We start from the raw sequence: 19,776 nt of genomic DNA on the forward strand, positions 1-19,776 counted from the left end.
ATATATATATATATATATATATATATATATATATATATAGTTACTTTGTACAGTAGGCTGAACAGGCAGAATTTTGAGGAAAATATCTAATTGCAATTTTGATATAATTTTATAAAGTCAGGCTTCAGGACAATATTCACTGTTGATTAAAAGCATGTGATGGAGTATTAACACATGAGAAACCATAAACGTGTAAAAAACACTGACAACAGTTCAAACCATGGGTGAGGTGCCTGGAAAATGTACAGGGAGTTGCTATTAAATAATGAGACTGGGTTTAACCACAGCATGCAAACATAAACAATTCCTAAAAGGTCCAATCTGCTCAAATGAATAAACCTGAATTACAGCATTAGTCTCATTATTTCATAGCCACACCTTGTATTCCTAAATTGCAATCTTTGCAATTTGCTATCTGCATTGTTTCAAATTGCCATTTCACTTCAAAATGTATTAATTTCCTTGTTTATATACTCACAGACACTATGAAGCTTAAGCAATGCCAAGTATAATACCAGTAGTCAGTGGTAAAACAGTGGTGCAAAACAGCAGCGTTTAATGTTGGTTGGAGGACCCTGCATTTCTTACAAGCACAAGTTTAAAATGGAAATTTCTCCGTATTCAGACTCTCAGCAGTCCCTCTGTCATTACGGCCACAGCACTTTAGCGTGTCAAAGCCATGCAGCAGAACAGCAGTTTGTCCACCATCATCTTAGACCCACATCTCTTTAAAAACATGCAACATTTTTATGCAAAGAGGGCGATGACGATTTAAACAATATAAGTGGGCTCACTGCACAATCAGTCAGCTCCTAAGCAAACTCAAATCGCTTTGGTAGATCAACAGGGTGGCAGCAGTAAACGCATGGGGAGCAAAAAGCACCGCTGTGAACATTTGCAGTGATGCTTGCTCAGAGGCACACTCCAGCAAAAATGACCAGCAGTGATAATAAGGGTAGACTGTGAGGGATATGGAGCAACTGTGCATCTAAAGCAGACAATTTTTTAATATGGCATCTTGTTTTAGACAATATATTGCAAAAATAAATTTAAAAGTAATATAAAACAGAAGAAAACAAAAATGGAAAGAATATAAATTAATTTTGCTTAAAGATTCAACAATAAATAAGCTTTCTGTCAGTTGTTTTAGCTTTTGGTATAGAAGAAAGTTTAGTTTCATTTGCACAAAAATCGTCAAATTGTCATGCACGTACTGCAATAAGGCTTATGTATAGTTCCATGTTGTAAAGTGTTGTAAAGTGTTAAAAATAGCACAATCACATGGCAACTTAATGTCAAGTATTTTATTTATTATTAACTGGTTGAAAGATGAATAAGGAAGATCTGTTCACTCTGAACATGGGTTATTCCTGTTGCTGTAATATGTTTATAACTTCAATTAAATTTTATTTATCTAGTGCCACTTCACTACATATGTTATGTCATAGCACTTCACATAGAAAGATGAAGATCTCATAAATTTTAAACAGATAAACCCAACAAATCCAAAGTTTTGTCCAGATTCCATTGGAGCAAGCACTTGGTAAAAGTGGGAAAACTTGGGTGGGTAAACTTCTATTTATCTACACTTTTAAAAAATCCCTTCATTCTCAACTTCTTTGCTTGTCCAATGATCTATCAGCCTGCTTTCTCTAAGCAAATAAGTGCCAACACACCATTCTGTAATTTCATTTTAATCCCGTTACTCTTCCTTATTACCGCTGATCGTGCTTCCCTCCTCTTTCCCATCTCCACCTCATCCAGATTGTCCAGACCATCGCAGTCTGTCTCCTGCTACTCTATCTCCAGCACCACCATCATCTAGACTCCATAGGTCCAGTCCTCATCTCCTCACTTCATCTGGGACTCTGCTCTATGATGTCGCTTCATATCACCGCCAAAATAATTTGGATTCAGCAAGCTCATGTTTCTGCAATAAATTTTGTACTTCTCTCCTTACTGAACTGTGGTAATTATGATTATGATGCTGACTGTGATGATAAGTGCAGCCCCATATATCATGCTGGCAAGTAATTTAATACTTCTGGCATCAAAATATTTTTGGCATGTTGTCACTGTGGAAAAGACACCCTGATAAGCGAGGGTGTGCTTGTTTTGTGCAGTTAAGTGAGTTAGGCTAATCAAAACTCTTAAGCTTCACTGCTCTAGGAAAGACATATGGAAGACCGAACCAAAAAGAGAATTCTGCACCAAAATACTAAAAATATCACTGATAAGAAAAAAATCTAATTTTTTTTAAACCAGTTTTGTTAATTGAAGATATATTTCTCTAAGTATAATATACATTTCTGTTCATCAAATGGTCAGAATAGGAAAATACACAGATTTATTTCAGGTAAGGTGACACAGACTCACTGTCTTTACTGTAAGTGGATAAACAATGCTGACTGTTGTGCATAGTCACCCTACAAAAGGCCTATTCTGAGTCTGAAAAAACCCACTGTGGAGTCAAGACACAATTGTCACATGAATGAAACATTTTCTTCTTATATAGAATCTGTTCTCATTACCTCAGCTGTGGCACTGTACAAAGAAGATAAATCACACAGATCATGACACATCAGCATATTTAGCAGCTAAAGTTAAGAGAATGTTATGACATGTCAGTGTAGCATATTTTTAGCATTAATGTAGAGGGGGTGTCTGCAGGGACAGATTATGGACTCTGATCATTACATTCTCAACAAAAATGTTTGGTATTTTCACCTTTGTTGTCAAAACTAGTGGGTATAGTTGTGTATTCACAGCACATAATCTGCTGCGCTATGTTGCATTGCGTTGCAGTGGACTCACACAGCCAGAACGGCGCTGTCAGACATCGTCTACAGCACAAAACACAAAATACAGAACCATGAGCACACATAGTTGCACAAACACACACATCCATACACATAAATGCACACACTGCAGATGCTGGCTGCGACTGTGTGGATTTAACTTGTAGACTGTCCAGCACACTGGATGTATATGTATCAGCAAAGTCCGCCACCATAATGTGTTTGTGTTTCTACACACACAAAAAAAGTGACAATACTCGCTAAACAGGGTCTTACCAAGTCCAAACACTGAAAAACACAGCAAGACAACGCAATAACACTGTGAAAAACACCCCAGTATCACACTTTTAATAACACATCTAATGCTGCCCTGCACCTCCCTCTCTTTTATTTCCACTCTTCCCTATCAGCAGTAATGAAAAACCATTAAAATGCTTCGGACTGCAGGCACTTCCTTTTTTGCCGGGCTGATAAAGAAGCTGCACTACTGTGAGTTAGTCCCTGGGTCCATGGTCGAGTGAGCTGCACTCAGACACCTGCTGCTCATTAACCACAACAGGGAAAGGTGACCACTTCAATCAGGATATTAAGACAGGAAATGAAATGGACAGAGAGGGTACATAAGGGGGAGGAGGGGGAGGAAGACACACAAAAACGGAGAGGAGGACTGAGGGTTATTCTATGGCTTCATGCCCAGATGCAGTGTTGTGTCCCTCACCCTTGCTCAGCTGAAAATTTCCCGGTGCTCAGGTGTGTGCGTGTCCCTGCCCTGTCCACCTGACATCTCTTAACAGTAATAATATATTCCCTCCTATTAATATGTTATGGATCAGGGAGTATATTATCGATCTGCCAGCTCAGCCATATTGCTTCCCTGCTCTGCTTCGTTCACTCTGCACTCATTTTAAACAACCCTGTTCCCTTGTTCTTGTATAGAACTGCATGTTGTATTATGTATAGCTGAGCTATCTGTGTGATATTTGCTGCAAACATGTCCCTAACAGGAACTGTACACTCACATTCACCTTCCTCCCTGCACAGATTTGTCTTCTTCTGCTTGACTCATCAGACATGTGACTTTAAAGCTGCTGTCCTCGTCGGATATTGCCAGAGAGAATCAATGAGGCATGTAAGGGCAAGTTGCAACTGCAGTTGGTTGAAAACTAACTGAGACTGAATGCCTACAACAAACCAAGAATGAGAGTTTAATGGTAAAACCACAATAACTGAATTGGTGAGCGAGCAGGTGAATGAAAGACTCGAATGGGCTCGTTCTCAGAACTGATTGAGAGAGCGACCTGTACCTTAGTCACATGATTTATTGGTGAAACTAGTGCAGATAGACTCACACGCTATGTTTGGATTGTCCACTCACCTACAATACAGTCCACTATGATGAATCAGCTGTTTTTAAGGCAGTCTGAATGCTCAACTGTAAATTTCATCCATTATGTAGTGCACTAAACAAATCAATGCGAGGCACACCAAAACACAGAAGAGCTGCACTATTGATTGACTTAGACCATCATGCATTGCAGCCTGCCTCTTGGTAAGAAAAAGAAAAGGCTCTGCTAGATAATGTGATTTTCCTACGAGCTATCATTATTACTTCCTACAGCAACCATAGTTGAGACAATTAACTGTCATTATTAATTTAAATGAAGAAAAAATTCTCAACCAACAAGACAGACGACCAAGGACAGGCATGTTAGAAGTTGTATTGTACATTAACTACAATACCTGCAATACCTGCAATACCTGGGCCATCAGGTGGAGGCTTTTACTGTTTAATACTGTTAAATCCAAAGAAGTGGTCACTTGAATTTCTGTCAGTTATTACTTGGCATGTGGAGAGCATTGTGGTAGTTAAGCTACGAAAGTGCAACGAAAGAAAGTGTCTTGTGGCGCTAACTGGCTTCTGGACTAGAGGTTAACAGTTTGTGCCAGGTGGGGGTCACTGTTATATGGTATACGCCCTGAGAACAACGTGTGTCATTTCACTGCAGTTAAGACATGGAATGCTCACTGGGTCCATGTTGTGTAATTGATTATTGATTGATAAGGCTGCCAACGATTGGTTAAGGAAATTAATCATGAGTGATACTTTGTTAAGTCGGTCACTTTTGAAATGTCAGCATACTATAACAACAGTGGGGCAACTGCTGCTTTAAAAACAAATGGTTATTTGAAGGTACTGACTGCCTTAGCGAGGTAACATTAAATTAGAAATAATAATATTCTTTTTATTGCCTCTGCTCTATGACATCACCCATCTGCCCTTAATAATTCTGCTTGGAAAGAGGTTTTCCACCTACAAGCAAACAAAAGCCAGGCTGAGAACCACAAAAGACCTCAAAACAACCCAAGTTCAACCAATGTGCTTCAAACTTGACACTGCACATCCTTGGGTGTCTGGCCACGCACCTACCAGGTTTGAAGGAGATTGAATGAATAGTTCTTGGGAAATGTGAAGAACACGCACTGACACACAGACTCCATAATTCAGATTCAACACTATTTATGCACACAAGACATTAAAGAGTTAGTTAAACTAATCTGAACAAACATTTTAGGTAAATGGAATCAAATTTATTGTGTCTCAAAATATTTTTTTCCATCGTTAGGTTAAAAAGGCCCATTGTTCATTTATATATAGGTAAGCTATAAGTAGCTGACTACTAATATAACATTTTTAAACAACGGTAAGGATAAGATTTACTGATTTATGTGGTGCTTTTCTGTTTTGTGTTGCTTTTTGAATAAATTTTAATTGAACATCTTTGTTAGCTGACAAAACAAAGCCACATCACCTTGGGTTCTGCATTCTTGTCTCGCAGACCAAACTGTTAATTGAAAAAACAACAATGCTTTATTAAAATAAAATCTTTAATCCAATTAGTACACAGTGTAACATCTGTTCAGCTGGTAAACAATATTACTAAGAATATCACAAACAAGTAATATTCACCATTTGCATGTGCTGTGAACATTAACTGTGAACTTGATACAACAAATACGAGAACGAAACGAGCACATTTAACATTTACCAAACATAATTATATGTTACTAAAAGGATTTTGCACATTACACCCATGACATCCGACATGGGAGTGGCACTTAGTTATGAACATTTACTGATCTGGATTTCCATGGAGTCATTGCAGTGGCTATCCCTCTGAAACTATTTGTTGATTACTTGCAAAACAAACTGAAAATGTGTAACTAACCTTGTGCCTTATTTTAGTTTTGTCAAATTAAACAAGCGCTGTGCAATTTTTACTATTTTCTCATATTTTAAAGACAAAATGATGAATTGAGAAAATAATCAGCAGGTTAATCAATACTGAAAATAATGGTTAGCTGCTGCCTTACTTGTATTTACTCCCAGCAGCATCAAAATCCAACAAATTCAGGAAAAGATAAAACGTCCACTGGCCTGAAAAAAGTCTGCCAAAAGCCTTGATATTGCCTCTGCTCAAAGAAGATGCTGTATGTGTTCAGCGACACGACTTCAACTGCCATACTCCATCACTATAATTGATGTTTAAGTTTCTGCTGCATTGCATTTCACTTACAACGGCCCTTTGGATCAGTCTGCAAAAAACAGTGACTGTGCACTTTGTTGCTGCACCCACATTATTTCTAAACTTTTCTCCAGGAGGGAGGCCAACCTTTTCTGCTGCAAGAGGATTTGTTTTACTTAAACATGTATCTTTCTAAAAGGTTTCTAAAAGTGAATACTGGCGCACACAAAAAAAACCCATTTCCAAGCATATAGCAATCTGCAAGGACACAGAAACTAATATAGACGTTAAAGATATGCAAATAATATAGCACCGTAAAATTAAATACCGTTACCTGTGTTCGGATACCATCGTAATTCGGATAAAACCATAACGACCGAATATTTGGATATTTGGGTCCACCCCTGATTAAAAGATGTAAAAATAAGCCTTTTCAGTCTAAGTAATAAGTCTTAATTAGCATAATTTCTTTACGTCACTGCACACATTATTTAAATCCTTACAGACACACATGCAGCAGTACTTTAGTGCATACTTTAATTTTCCGTTTTCATCTTTTTTTGCATGAATTCAGTATATGACTGTAAATGCCTGACTTTTAGCAGCTTGTGGAAACATGAGAAAACATTACCAATGTGATCACTGCGTCTCTATATAGAGATGTTTGCCACATTGGTCAGTTAGCTAGAAAAAGCAAGTTAAACTGTTATTAATTGCCTCATCAAAATCAAAAAGATCACTTGTCCCAAAATGAGTTTGAATTTTAGAGGTTATTAGCAATATCTGTGTAATTATGTTATCACATTTGCTAACCTGTTGCTCTTTGAATCCACTAGCAAGTTAGCAGGTCTGTCAGGGAGATCCTTTACTAAGTTGAATGTGTTTGCTCATTTGTCTACATACGTAAAAAATCTTTTAGAGATGTGGTCTGTTTAATGTGTGGCCTTGCCCTGACTGTTGGCTATAAGCAAAAGTAATGCCCTATTTTGCTTTGGACGTCAACAGTGTGGACAATCGATGCACAGGCAGGTACAGTGTGCTTATAAAAGAATAAAAAAGCGGTTGGGATGCCCACTATGCTTGCAAGGTAAAAGCAGAGCAAATTACACAGAGGGTTAAACATTGATACTAATAAAACGAAGAACAGATCTTTTCAACAGCAGTGCATTTCAATACATTTCGAACATCGGTGTGCCATGCAACGCTAGAATATTTGGATAGATTATGATTCAGGTAACAGTACTTTCTTGAAATATGGCTGCTGACAACATGTCCAAGCTTAGAGCAATACTTTCACTGTCTTTCACTGTCAATGTTTCTTTTTTGCTAACATATCTCTGACATCTGAAAACCCCTAACCACCCACCTATGGAAATTAGAGTTTTCAAAATCCACACACAAGCAGTCTGCACTCATAACCACAAACTGCAAGACAGCATCACTTCTACACTCACAAACACACAAACAACACTTTGCACATACCAGAGCTCATGACATTCATAAGAGGAAATGAAAAGGAGCATTGTCCTGTCCTGGGCACGGGCCTGCAAGACAGTGATTGTGTTGAGTCAGTGTGATTACCTGGGAGTCGATCTCTGGAGTCAAACGCTGCCGAGTTATCATAGTGTTATTATTCCCAAACTAATATCATAGCCTGCCAATCACTTACAATGCATTTCTTAACCACATGCTGACAAGTGTGGTGATGCGACACACACACAGACGGAAGCACGTTTAGACAGCAACACACTCAGACAGACTTTACACATGGTGAGAAGTAATGAGACACAAACAGAATGAATGAATGACTGAAGCCAGACACACACTCAAGCAAACAGGCTGCAAGCCAGCAGACATTTACACACACAGATTTCCTCAGAGGGCCCCAGGGCGAGTGGGAATCGTCCTCTTCATCTGAAGTAGGGAGGAAGCCCATTGGCCAAATTAGATTGTGCCATTTCCTGACGGAGTTAAGCATCAATCTGCAGCACTGTGCTGTGATTCGCAGTGACCTTGGCCTATCACAGCGCGGCATCTGGGAATGCTCGGAGCGCCTCTTAATCAGACCTGGAGGACATGAGGCCTATGATGACATTACTCAGCCTTTATCGCTCTACACACGTCCCTCTGTTTCCCTGTCTGTCTCCCAACATGCCCTCTCCTCTTCCCCCTTCACTCCCCCCTGAGCTCCGGGGTGAGGAGGTGGCTCCGCGGCTCCAATGGATGCTTACTTAACCCGACCTCTGAATGGAATCCAAGTTCATTGATCCCTTTCTACACTGACAGTTTGCCCTCACAATGCTGACCACAAAACGTGGCCTGTTTGGATCAGTTGGGACCCATTTTTCTGCTCAACAGGTACATCAACAGGTTAGTTTGTGCACCGTTGTTTGCATTCAAGCATCGATCCTCATGGCATGCACACACATGACCATCCCCTAAACATACGCACTCACCCCGTTTCCACAGCTACTGCAGTCCCTCTGTGAATGATGAGATTGTGCTGAGATGGAGATAAATGAGCCTTCATTACAGCCATGATAGCACCAAGCAGCACCACAGAGAGGGAAGACAGGAAAAGACGCTCTCCTTTTCTTTCCCTCCGTCCCTCATTTACCATGTCCAAGGGTGCTTAACGCATAAAGGACACAAAAGGACAATGTACATACTCTGGGCTTTTTAATAAATATGTGCATTTATATAGCCCCGTGCTTATACACATATACACACGCACACGCCATATAAAAGAAATATGTGCATTTATATTGCTCATTCACACACGCACACACACACACACACACACACACACACACACACACACATCTACAGAGTGCTTCGAATCAAACTCCATCCATAGAGCCTATACAGCAAACACCTACATAGATAATGGAATTCTCTGTCAGGATCTATCAAGGAAAAGCTTTTACCTCCACATAGATAACACACTTATGCTGTGTTGCACACACATACACACATTTATGCACACGCAACTTTGTCAAAGTACACAGCCATGCCGCATGCCAAATGAGTACAGTAAAGCACGCCGTTTTAGGTGCATTTGGCCCATTTGATGATTGAAAAAGATTTGTAAAATCAAAGATATAAAAAGCCTGTCTCATTGTTGGCAGACAGTGTGAGGAGAAGGTAATTGGATTTTTCCCCTCTTGGTTTAACAGATGATGTTGCGCTGTACGGAGGGTAGAAAGTTATGAGCACTGCACAGCACCTGTACACACATTCAGACACACATGTACATAGAAAATGTAGTACAGCCAACAATGCGATATTACAATTGCCTTTATGATACAGTAGACCTGGGTTATTTTCAAACAAAGTAATATTACCAGTCATATTCACTCTATATGAGTGCTACTATTCACAGTCAGTATTGGGTGCTATAGCGATACAGAAGCAAGACCAGAATTTTAACAGCATCAGGACAAGCAAAAGCCAGCGTGTATATGTGTGTGGCTGCTGCTGAGTCACGCAGGGTTCAGAATAGATTGGCCTGAGTCGAGCTTAATTCTCAGTAGGTCAATGTCTAGTTGTTACCTGAGGAAGGGCTTGTTGTGATGTCACTGGAAAAAGGAAACCAAAAGACAGATATAGGAAGAGAGACCATCCTCGAGGCATGCAGACCAAAACCCGGACTTCACTCACAGGTACACACAGTATATTTCCCTGTATGCCGCACTTTCCAGCTCTGGATGTCGAACAAACAAATGCGCACAAACGTGTAGACGCACAAGAACTCAGCGAGGGCCTGGACTGGCTGTAAGCCAATGTAATGACTTGCAGGTTTTGTATTTAGTTGCTTTCCCATTTTCCTGTCCATTCATCCTCCCACATCTCTGTGCTCTCTACCTGGCTGTCAGTGGTACACTCAGTCCACAGGATTATATGGGTAAATACCTAATTCAACTTCTGAAATATTAGCAAAACCAGCTTCAGAATGAGATTTCCCAACATATACTAAAACAGCGTTTACCCCATAATGCACAAACATGAAAAGTGACTGCCAGAGAGCAGCTTCCCAGTGAGCAGTTTTCTGTTGAAAAGGCAGAAATGACTACAACATTTTTTTGCAAATGTTTTGATTGAATAGTAACATTGAGACCATAGGTAATCATGATTTGCAGGAGTGCAACACAGTGCAAATAATAGACTATTGTCACTTTAAAGTCGAACACAGAAACAAAAAAAGATGTGACAAGAGATAATAAGAAAAATGTTGACACAAGCATGGATCACACCTTTAACCTTGTTATTGCTAACTGACGTCTGAAAAGAGTGATTCTGATGTTCCAAAGAAGAAGCACTACAGACAAATTCCTCTATCAGAGCAAAAGACACATTTTACCTTTAGAGTAATTGGAGTAGTTGGACATGCATGTTACAGCAGCATGTAAAATGTCTAATTTGTGTCTATAATTGCTCCTGTTGCAATGCCTACGCTTCTTGTTGGAAGCGCACAGCTTATGTAGTTCCACATGTATGATATTTCATAAGAAAGATCAAATTCATGGTGAAATATCTTCAATATCTTCACTCTAGTCTCGCTTTGCCAGCAAATTTTGTAACACATAATGGTCCTACTGCACCACACTATCATTCTGCTATACGGGGGGAAAAAAAACTTAGGGTTGTTTATATTTCTATAAACCAATTACAGTCCTCATGGGCGGGGCTAAGCAAAGGCTGCAGCTACAGTGTTCTCTCAAAATGACAAATGGAATTGTTTTGGTGAAGCATTTGCATGCAGGAAAACAAGCACTGTGATTAAAATGGATAATCCACCTCGTTTGTTATAACAACACAAACAGCAACAAGCAGATAGTGGAAGCCTGAAATGAAGGACAAAGACAGGCTTGTACCTACATCTTACATCTGGTGAGTCAGACTATCTTTACTCTAAGCAACATTACCTCTTTTTCAACCTACAACTGAACAAATTGTGAAAAATAAACTAATTTGTGCTTCGCTGTACACTGATGTAACTAAATTTTAGCTAGTAGAAAAGAGGTTCGCTAGCAGTCAATTTTGTAGCCCCAGTTGATGCTTAGTGGTGACTTCTCAAGGCCATTTATCAGTCATGTGAGACACAATTCAGGCCTTCTGAGGTACAGAAACCCTCCTCAAATGGTATGATTCAACCTCTAATTATTTTCAGCAAAACTGGTCTGCAGCTTCTAATCTGGTAACAAGTTCTGCAATGAAGCAGCGTGAGTTCCTGCAACACGTACAGGTGGGGATGTACATAAAAAAAAATGACAAACTGTAACTTCCCCCTGACCTGACATCCAGCTCCTAATAACACAAACAATCTGTTTATAATGAGGACCCCAGGCCTTCAGTCAGCCAATAATAAAAGTACTAACACTATGATGTAATCCCACAGAGGAACAAATTACAATAATTAAAAGACACACACACACACTCACACACATACACAGTGGCACTCCCAGATTTCTATGAGATCACACTTCTCCAGCCTGCAACCTTGAGGCAGCGCCCAGCCCACAGTGATTGATATTTCGATTCAGGCGTTTTTCTCACCAAGCCAAGTCCGAGCCAGTAAGAAAAGACGCACGAACACGTCTGTCATCCTCGCTGAGCTCTAGCTGGCACAACATACATCTCCCTCTCCCTCCTGCTCCATCCATCTCCAGTATTCTCCATTTATATTTCCTCTCACTCTCTTCATATCAGCATCTCTCTATCTGGCTTCTGTGAGGATGTATTCATCTACAACATGTCAGATCTCTCTTTCTCCTTATCTGCTCCTCTTACAACTCTTCTCCCACAGCTTTGCACTTCTTACTTAACTTGAACACTTGCACTGAATCCCACTATGACGTTACCTGTTGTTGCAAAGTCTATCCCTCTAATATGTTTTACTACTTCATAGAAAGCATCCTTCCCACTGTATCCCACACATCCTCTGAATGCAAATTCAAACCCACAGCAGACTCTCTCTTACTCATCCTTTCAAAGTGCTGACACACACCTGATGGATCCTACGCTTGTTCCCGTTTCCTCCTCCTCTGCTTTTGCCACCACACCACGAAGGTCACTCCTGGTCGCTCTTCCTCCTCCTGTCTTCCTTTCCTCTCCTCTTACTATCTGTCTCTCTTTCTCTCTCTGCCTTGGCCAGAAAGAGAGAGAGAGAATCCTTCCAGGGGCAGGAAATCCTCAGCTACAGACAGAGACACTTCAGGACTGTAGAGTCTGGCTGCAACTGAAACGCACCGGAGCCGCCGGCCGACTGAAACGTGAAAGTGTTTGGAGGGAGGCGAGGCTACGGTCTGCACCACGGCAACCTACAGACACATGCACAACCAGAGAGCTCAGAGAGTCGCTAGCTCAAAGCTCACCGCAGCAGAGCTCCGAGTCAGCAACCCAGCGCCCCCCTCCCCTCCCAGCTCGATCGTGTTCTCCCGCTGTCTCTCCCCCCTCCTCTCTTTGTGCACAGTTACCACATTCCACCTAATAGCAGAATCCTCTCGTCCTCCCTTAACTAAAGTATACATCACTTGCAACCTCGTCTCAGTGATTTGCCCTCAGTCAGGCGAGGAAATGTTGCAGCCGAGATGCAGACTACATCCTTATCTTCTCACTGACACATTCTGTCTCTTCAAAGTAACTGTGTATTCGTGCACATGGGCTGAAAAGAAAGCTTTAGCACTTTTTGCTTTGTTAACATGGTCTTATACTGTTTTTTACGTAAAAAATAATGAGTCACTGCCATGGCAAAGCATTTCCACTGTGAAACTGCTGCATATCGATGATGAATACGGATTCAGCCTACCCAGGTTTCATACATAAACCTCAGTCAGTCTGCAGGGTGGGGTTTTCTCTGTCATTATTAATATCTACAATTAATTTTCAGCTCAAACATCCAGTCATCCATCTATTATCTGTACACCGCTTAATCCTCATTAAGATCGACAAGCACACACATTCACACCTACGGACAATTTATAACTATCAGTTTTGATTTTTTTTGGACTGTGTAAGGAAGCTGGAGTACCTGGAGAAAACCCATGCATGCACATGGAGAACATGCAAACTCCTTGCAGAAAGACCCCAGGTGAACCAGGGATCTTCTAGCCGCAAGGCGACGGTGCTAACCACCAAGCCACTGTGCAGCCTAGCTCAAACATGTATGGCTGATTTACTCCAATATTACAACTTGCCATTGTATAGTTTAGTTTTACGATGTTTGAGCAGAGCTGTAGGTGAGCTGATGTGCTCAAGCTGCTGTAAGTGGGTACAGGTGAGAGATCTGGACATTTGAAGGAAGCAAAGGTGTAGAGTGATAACCATTTGAAGGTAGGAAGGGATTTATTTCATGCAAAATCAACTTCTAAATATTAAGCTTTGATGCACAAAGGACATATTTTAGAGGTTGAAACCTTTCAGCATTTAACTACATATTTGGTGTGATCAAAGAGTTCAAAATCTGTTCCTGTTGCACATGCAGTGTGTGGCGTGTATTTTAATGTGCAAGCAGTGACATTGCACTATCAATATCTTGACCTGTTACACACACCTTTTTATGACCACTTTCAGATGTCAGATTGAGATTTTTCCACAAAAATAAAACAGCAGCAGAGAGCAAATATTACAATCTGTGTCAGCCAGCAGCTTGAGATGATCCATGTTGAGGATCATCACCGTGATAGGAGATGAGTCTGCAGCTTCTATCATGAGACCAAACTGCAGTTGTCACACTGGAAAAGCCTGCAGTCAGATTCCACGGGGTGCATCAGGTCAGGAGCGCAACACAACATGCATATTGTTTTCTTAATTCAGTTGTACACTGAATTAAGGCCCCAGCATCAGACTGAAGAGTTCTGCTCAAAGTTTACTAGAGTTGAAATTGTGGCACAACAGCAGTTTGTGCTCCAAGTGCGTGTTGCTTTTAGCCACAATAACACAACTCACTCACTCTGCTCACCAAATTTGTTTCCCTACAACTTCCTCCTCTCCCCCAAAAAGATATTCAACTTGAAGGGTTGCCGTTTTGACACAGTTTCGGAGATTCAGCGTCCATCACAGATGGTGCCTGACATACTTACATAACAGTACTTCCACTCAGCGTACCGAGCATGACAGCAGCGCTGTGAGGCATGTATCACTGCACAAGAGGACTACTTTGAAGCGGATGGCGGCTAAATTTAAATCAGGTACGGTTTTTCATAATTCTGTGCAGTCTCAGAACTTTTTGATCACTGCCTTGCATTTTCTTCCTTAAAAACATCAGCACGCAACTACTAACCAACCATGTCAGGTTCAACTGTATGCTGTCTGTCAAAACAGTTTCACTTTGGGGGAAATAATAAAGTTAAAGATGAAGTTTGCAGGTTTTTATGCAAATGGGTCACCTCTTTTAGTGAGTTTACTCATGTGATCTGTTCCTCTATTTGAAGAAGCGCTCGTGAGTCAGTCGAGTTTTAGGTCGGAATAAAAACCTGCAGACTGTTTGCTGTCCATGGCATATATTTGACCACCCCTGCTCTAACGGCATCTAGCTTTGCAGATAGTTGTGGTATTATTTCCCCTGGTTTTGAAATATCTGTCTTGGGGACTTCTGCCTCCACCTTAATACAATCAAGGTGAATGGAACTGGGTTTGCGCTGCTCGGCACAACAAAAGTAAGACATTTGACACAAATCTCACTATACCATTTTCATTCAATAGAGCTAATTTCTATCAAACATGTTTTTAGTAATGTGGTTAAACTTACCCTTTAACATTTAAGGATAGATACATGCCACTCAAATGCTTACAACAGCAGGGAACACAGCAAGGCAAGAGGAACAGTAGCCCCTGACAAATCCAAACTCACATGACACCACCTTCACCACCACTATTTATCATTTAATGTATTCATCCTCTCCAACCCTATAATGCCCTGACAAAGACAGGCTTATTCGGCCCTCCCTAACACAGAGATTAGCCACAGACAGACTACACACAGACACCCACACAAAGGAGAGGGAAGAGATGAACACATAAACAGTGGGAGGGGAAGTCAAGAGGAGCATCGCCTGTTGGGAGAAAAGAGCAACCCAGGAAATAGAAGAGACTTAGGCAGTGTTAGGAAGTTATTAACTTACACCCAAGTGTGTAACATGATCCAGATGTAAAAAGTTGAGGGGAGAGCAAAAAACCTTTTTACTTCGTAATCGATAATGTTAGGGAATTCTGCGATGTCGAAAGAGGAATCAGGAGGCAAACTCAGGGACACTCTGGAGACTCAGATGGCTTATGTTGAGAATAAGGTTGGGGACAGAGAGAGCATAAGCAAGTTTGCATCCTCTATCTAGGAGAACCATGAGTCAAGGGTGACCATTTGGGATGACTCAGCATTTAGGCTGTCATAAACTAGAACCACCTCAGTCGTGAGAAAGTGAGTAATTTTTCCTTCACAGATAACGATATATTATTTACAATTAATGAGGCATAAAACCTATTGAGCACATTCACTAGACTTCAAAAATACACACGCTTTGGAGATCAACAAGAAAACTCCACAGGAAATCTCCTATTTCAAAGTTTTAAAGGTGAGGGATTTAGGATGAAATCCAAAAAATATATGAAATAAAGGTTTGCTACTGTTTTAAAATATCATTTATTTTTGTTACACTCTGTAACCAACATAGTCTGACATTTAGGCCTCAACAGGCAACAGCAACAACTCTTCATCAGAGAGAAAATCAATATGTCATGCTATGCATACTGAGTCTCTCACAGGCTTGGTGGTTATATTTTTTCTTGTTTTGTAACAAACTGTGCCAGGAAAGCAGCCCTAATAGACTGATAAAAAAGAGAAAAGGGCTAACTTAACATAAAACAAATATTTGTAATACGAAATACTCCATTTTCACTGTTATTAGGGAGAAATTTTAATAATCAATGGGACAGCATTATCAGCCTGCCCCAGGTGAAATTGCTAAAATCCTTGTCTGACCATAGGTTAAACTCCTAAAAACTCTCCGTGTATCAAAGCTAGATATTGGGTAATTTCATCTTAAATCAACAGATTTTTAGAAGAAAAATTTTTAGAACTTCCGTTCAACTATCTCTTTCTTGAAAATGTTAGTGCATAAAATGTGGATGTTTACAAAGATATTTGTGAAATTTAAACTTTATATATGAAACACTTTCTCTGTTTTCTTTTGTTTTCTCATCAACCTACTTTCATCACGTTTATTAAGGCACTGAAATCTGAGGCTCTGTTTGAATGTAATATATATTGTGGTAATCTGATGTACTTATGTGAGGGAGACTTTATTGATAAATTTTCTTCCAATGAGTGACCAGACAGCATATGATTTCAATAAGTATCATCTGTAATAGTTTGCTCTGCAACATTTTTTACAGTGATACAGCTTGTCATATAAGCTTCTTTTTCTAACTTTTTTCCTCATTTTTGTAATTTTTCGTATTCTATATGTTTTGCTTTGCTTTATTGTAACATGCAGTCACATATGGTTCTGTTATCACTACTTGACTTCTGCAGTATCACTTTTTACATAAATTTGTGCACAAAGATGGGATTTTTCATGATGGCATCATTTTTTTTTTTATTTCTCCATGTTTCGGCTAACCCATAATCAGAGATTATTTGATGCTACTCGTCCATTGAAGATTCTGAGTTAACGACACAGAGAAATAACTGAACATTTCAGGCTTTTATCTATAATAGTTCCTGAGATATTGTCATCCAAACATAGCCTCAGTTTTCACTATGTGGAAAAATGAGCTCAAAGTGGATCAAAAGGCAACCGTTTTTGAAAAAATGTGTGTATTTCAGTCTAAAATTTAACAGATTTTAAATATCCAGTTAATGAAATGGTTGAGCAGAAGGCCCCTGAAGATCTGAAAGGGACTGACCCTATTTAGAGTTATTTTTCCATCAAAACACTCCTGTGCTACCTTTAAATGGCTTGGACGTGACTCTACACTGCTGCCTTTGCTCGAATGTGCAGATCTATGAAGTCCCCACATCCCTCACCTACCTCTTCCTGCTCACTGCAGCTCAAGCACACCAGTTCACCACAACTTTGCTCAAACACTTTAACACTATTCTACACAATGGAAAAGTGTAATATTTCAGCAACTTATGTTTGACCTCCAGGCCTTTTCTGAACAAGAATAATGATATGCAAAGATTTAAATGGTTCCTTAGGTTTGTTTTATATGAAACCCCGGGAACCCAACTCTGTCACTGATACACTGCAGTTCCAAATTCTTGGCCCTTCCATTTGCTGCTTATTTTACTCTATCTTCTAGCATATAAAAACACCATATGGCATCTTAAAAAGGCAACAAACTTGACTTTTTTTTGCCAGAGGGGGTCTTTAAATGCACTTCTCTCCCGTTGTTGCATCGACTTCTCAACGTGTCTCTGTATGAATCACCACTGGTGGGTAAAGCTCCCATTCAAGGGGACAGAGAGAAAAACAGAAACTCATAAAGAGTCCGTCACAGACCTCTACCAGCTTGTAGAACAAACAGCTCAAAGGATATGAAAGAAATCCTCCGCTCAGGCTTTTTCTAAAATTTCTTCCAGCCCTCTCCACCCCTCCCTCCTCTCTCAGTCTGACTGCGCTTTCAGCCCTCGCTCTCCTCTCTCATCTGAACAAGGACATTCAGTGCATCACCACTAAAAAAAAAAAAAAAGTCATCTCCATCTCCACTCATGGCTGTTGCTATGGCCACAGCAATAAACCTGACTGCACTGCCTCACTCCAAACTGAGTGAGTGTCTCTATAGGATGTGCTTATGCCCTTTACATGCTCACTGAGTGAAATCTATGAGGACACAAACACATACATCACACACACCTACATCACACACCTACATCACACACACACAAGCAAACGCCTATGCTGTTCGTCACTCCACACCAGATGCAATGTTGTTGTTTTTTTCACAGATCTATGCAGCAGGACTAACACAAGTATCAGAGCATCACTTCATCCAGGAAATGAGTCTGCTTGTGAATATAGTTTCTGTCTACCTCCTGGTGGTTAAGTTGTTGTGAGGAGCCACTTGAGCAGTCTATTGACAGCTTTCGAGTGCGGCCATAGGGGCAGATAGATGAGCGAGTGTGTTAACTGTCATTTGAGGAGATAGATTACGTTTAGGTAATGACTGGCTGAGCGGTATTAGATGTGGTATACTGTTCCGTCTCCCCGCCACTGTCACATGCTCATTAAGAGCATCAGAGCATGTCATTAACATACACACATACACTCACTAAAGCGTATCATTAAAAAGATTTAATTATCTAAGTTTCTGAGTCTCTGAATAATGACAAGTGCACAGTGTATTCAACTTCCAAACAAATGACTCGTCACTATATTTCTAATTAGTGCAGAGAAGAGGAAAAAGATTGGTATTAACCTGGGCTTACTCAGTGTGAGTGTGTGTGTGTGTGTGTGTGTGTGTGTGTGTGTGTGTGTGTGTGTGTGTGTGTGTGTGTGTCAGCAGTCATACCCCAAACTTCAAAAATGATATCCCCTTCCCAGCTGACTTTTTGGACAATGTTAGGAGAGGAAAAAAAGCAGGTTGATGGTTGTTTTGTTGCATTTTATTAGGAATGGAGATTAGGAGTCAGGAACTCTCTTATAAGTGTGTGTGAAAGTTGTCCATTGGATAAATGGGGGTAACCAGAGAATAATGGGAGTCTTTCCAAATGAGAAGCTTTCAGAACCGTGGACAGCTCCTAGTGCTGGTTAGCTGTCTATGGTGCTGAAAGAACCCAAATGAAAGCACCAGAGAATAAACAGTTGTTTCGCGCTCTCTCTCTCTCTCTCTCTCTCTCTCTCTCTCTCTCTCTCTCTCGCTCTCTCTCTTCTCTCTCCTCAAGTGAGTGAGAAGGTTTCCCTCTATGGAGGAGGTTAAGGTGAACAAATGGGAACCAGAGAGTAATGGGAGTCTTTCCAAATGAGAAGCTTTCAGCACCATGGACAGCTCCAGGAAGGTGCTGGTCAACTGTCCATGGTGCTGAAAGAGTCAAAATGAAAGCACCAGAGAATAAACAGTTGTTTGTTTGTTTCTCTCTCTCTCTGTGGGTGTGTGTGTGTGCGTGTGTATATTCTCCAGTGATTATATTTCCAGGCAGTGCTGAGCAGAGAGGGGCAGGCCTGTCCGTATATTCCATTCGGCTTATCAGACGTGTCCAATCCTGAGGTAGATCAGATCGACCTGTAAAAGCTCATTAATTACAGATGGTTGCTGAGCGACACAGAAAAAAAAAAAAGGGTGAGGGAGGCTAGTGGGGGTGAAGTGCGGGGACAAATGGGTGAGGAAATGGATGAGGTACGGTATGGGAATGCTAAAGCTGAGAAATAATTGTTTTTAAAAAAGTCATGGTCTCCAGATGGTTGGGTTTTGACAAGTAAGCAGTCAGCAAACACAGGTTTGGACATCTGAGGTTA

General features: G+C 40.5%; 1 protein-coding gene across 1 annotated transcript in view; it reads right to left on the bottom strand.

The window, feature by feature from the left end:
* The window catches only part of dab1a (DAB adaptor protein 1a), a 229,809-nt gene extending 217,132 nt beyond the window's left edge, over positions 1-12,677 (bottom strand). The window contains exon 1 of the mRNA XM_035955514.2: positions 12,330-12,677. The gene's annotated coding sequence lies outside the window, so the exon portion shown is untranslated. The remainder of the gene's footprint in view (positions 1-12,329) is intronic.
* Between the last annotated feature and the right edge of the window lie 7,099 nt (positions 12,678-19,776).

The sequence above is a fragment of the Amphiprion ocellaris genome, chromosome 2, assembly GCF_022539595.1.
Source record: "Amphiprion ocellaris isolate individual 3 ecotype Okinawa chromosome 2, ASM2253959v1, whole genome shotgun sequence".
Classification (NCBI taxonomy): Eukaryota; Metazoa; Chordata; class Actinopteri; family Pomacentridae; genus Amphiprion; species Amphiprion ocellaris.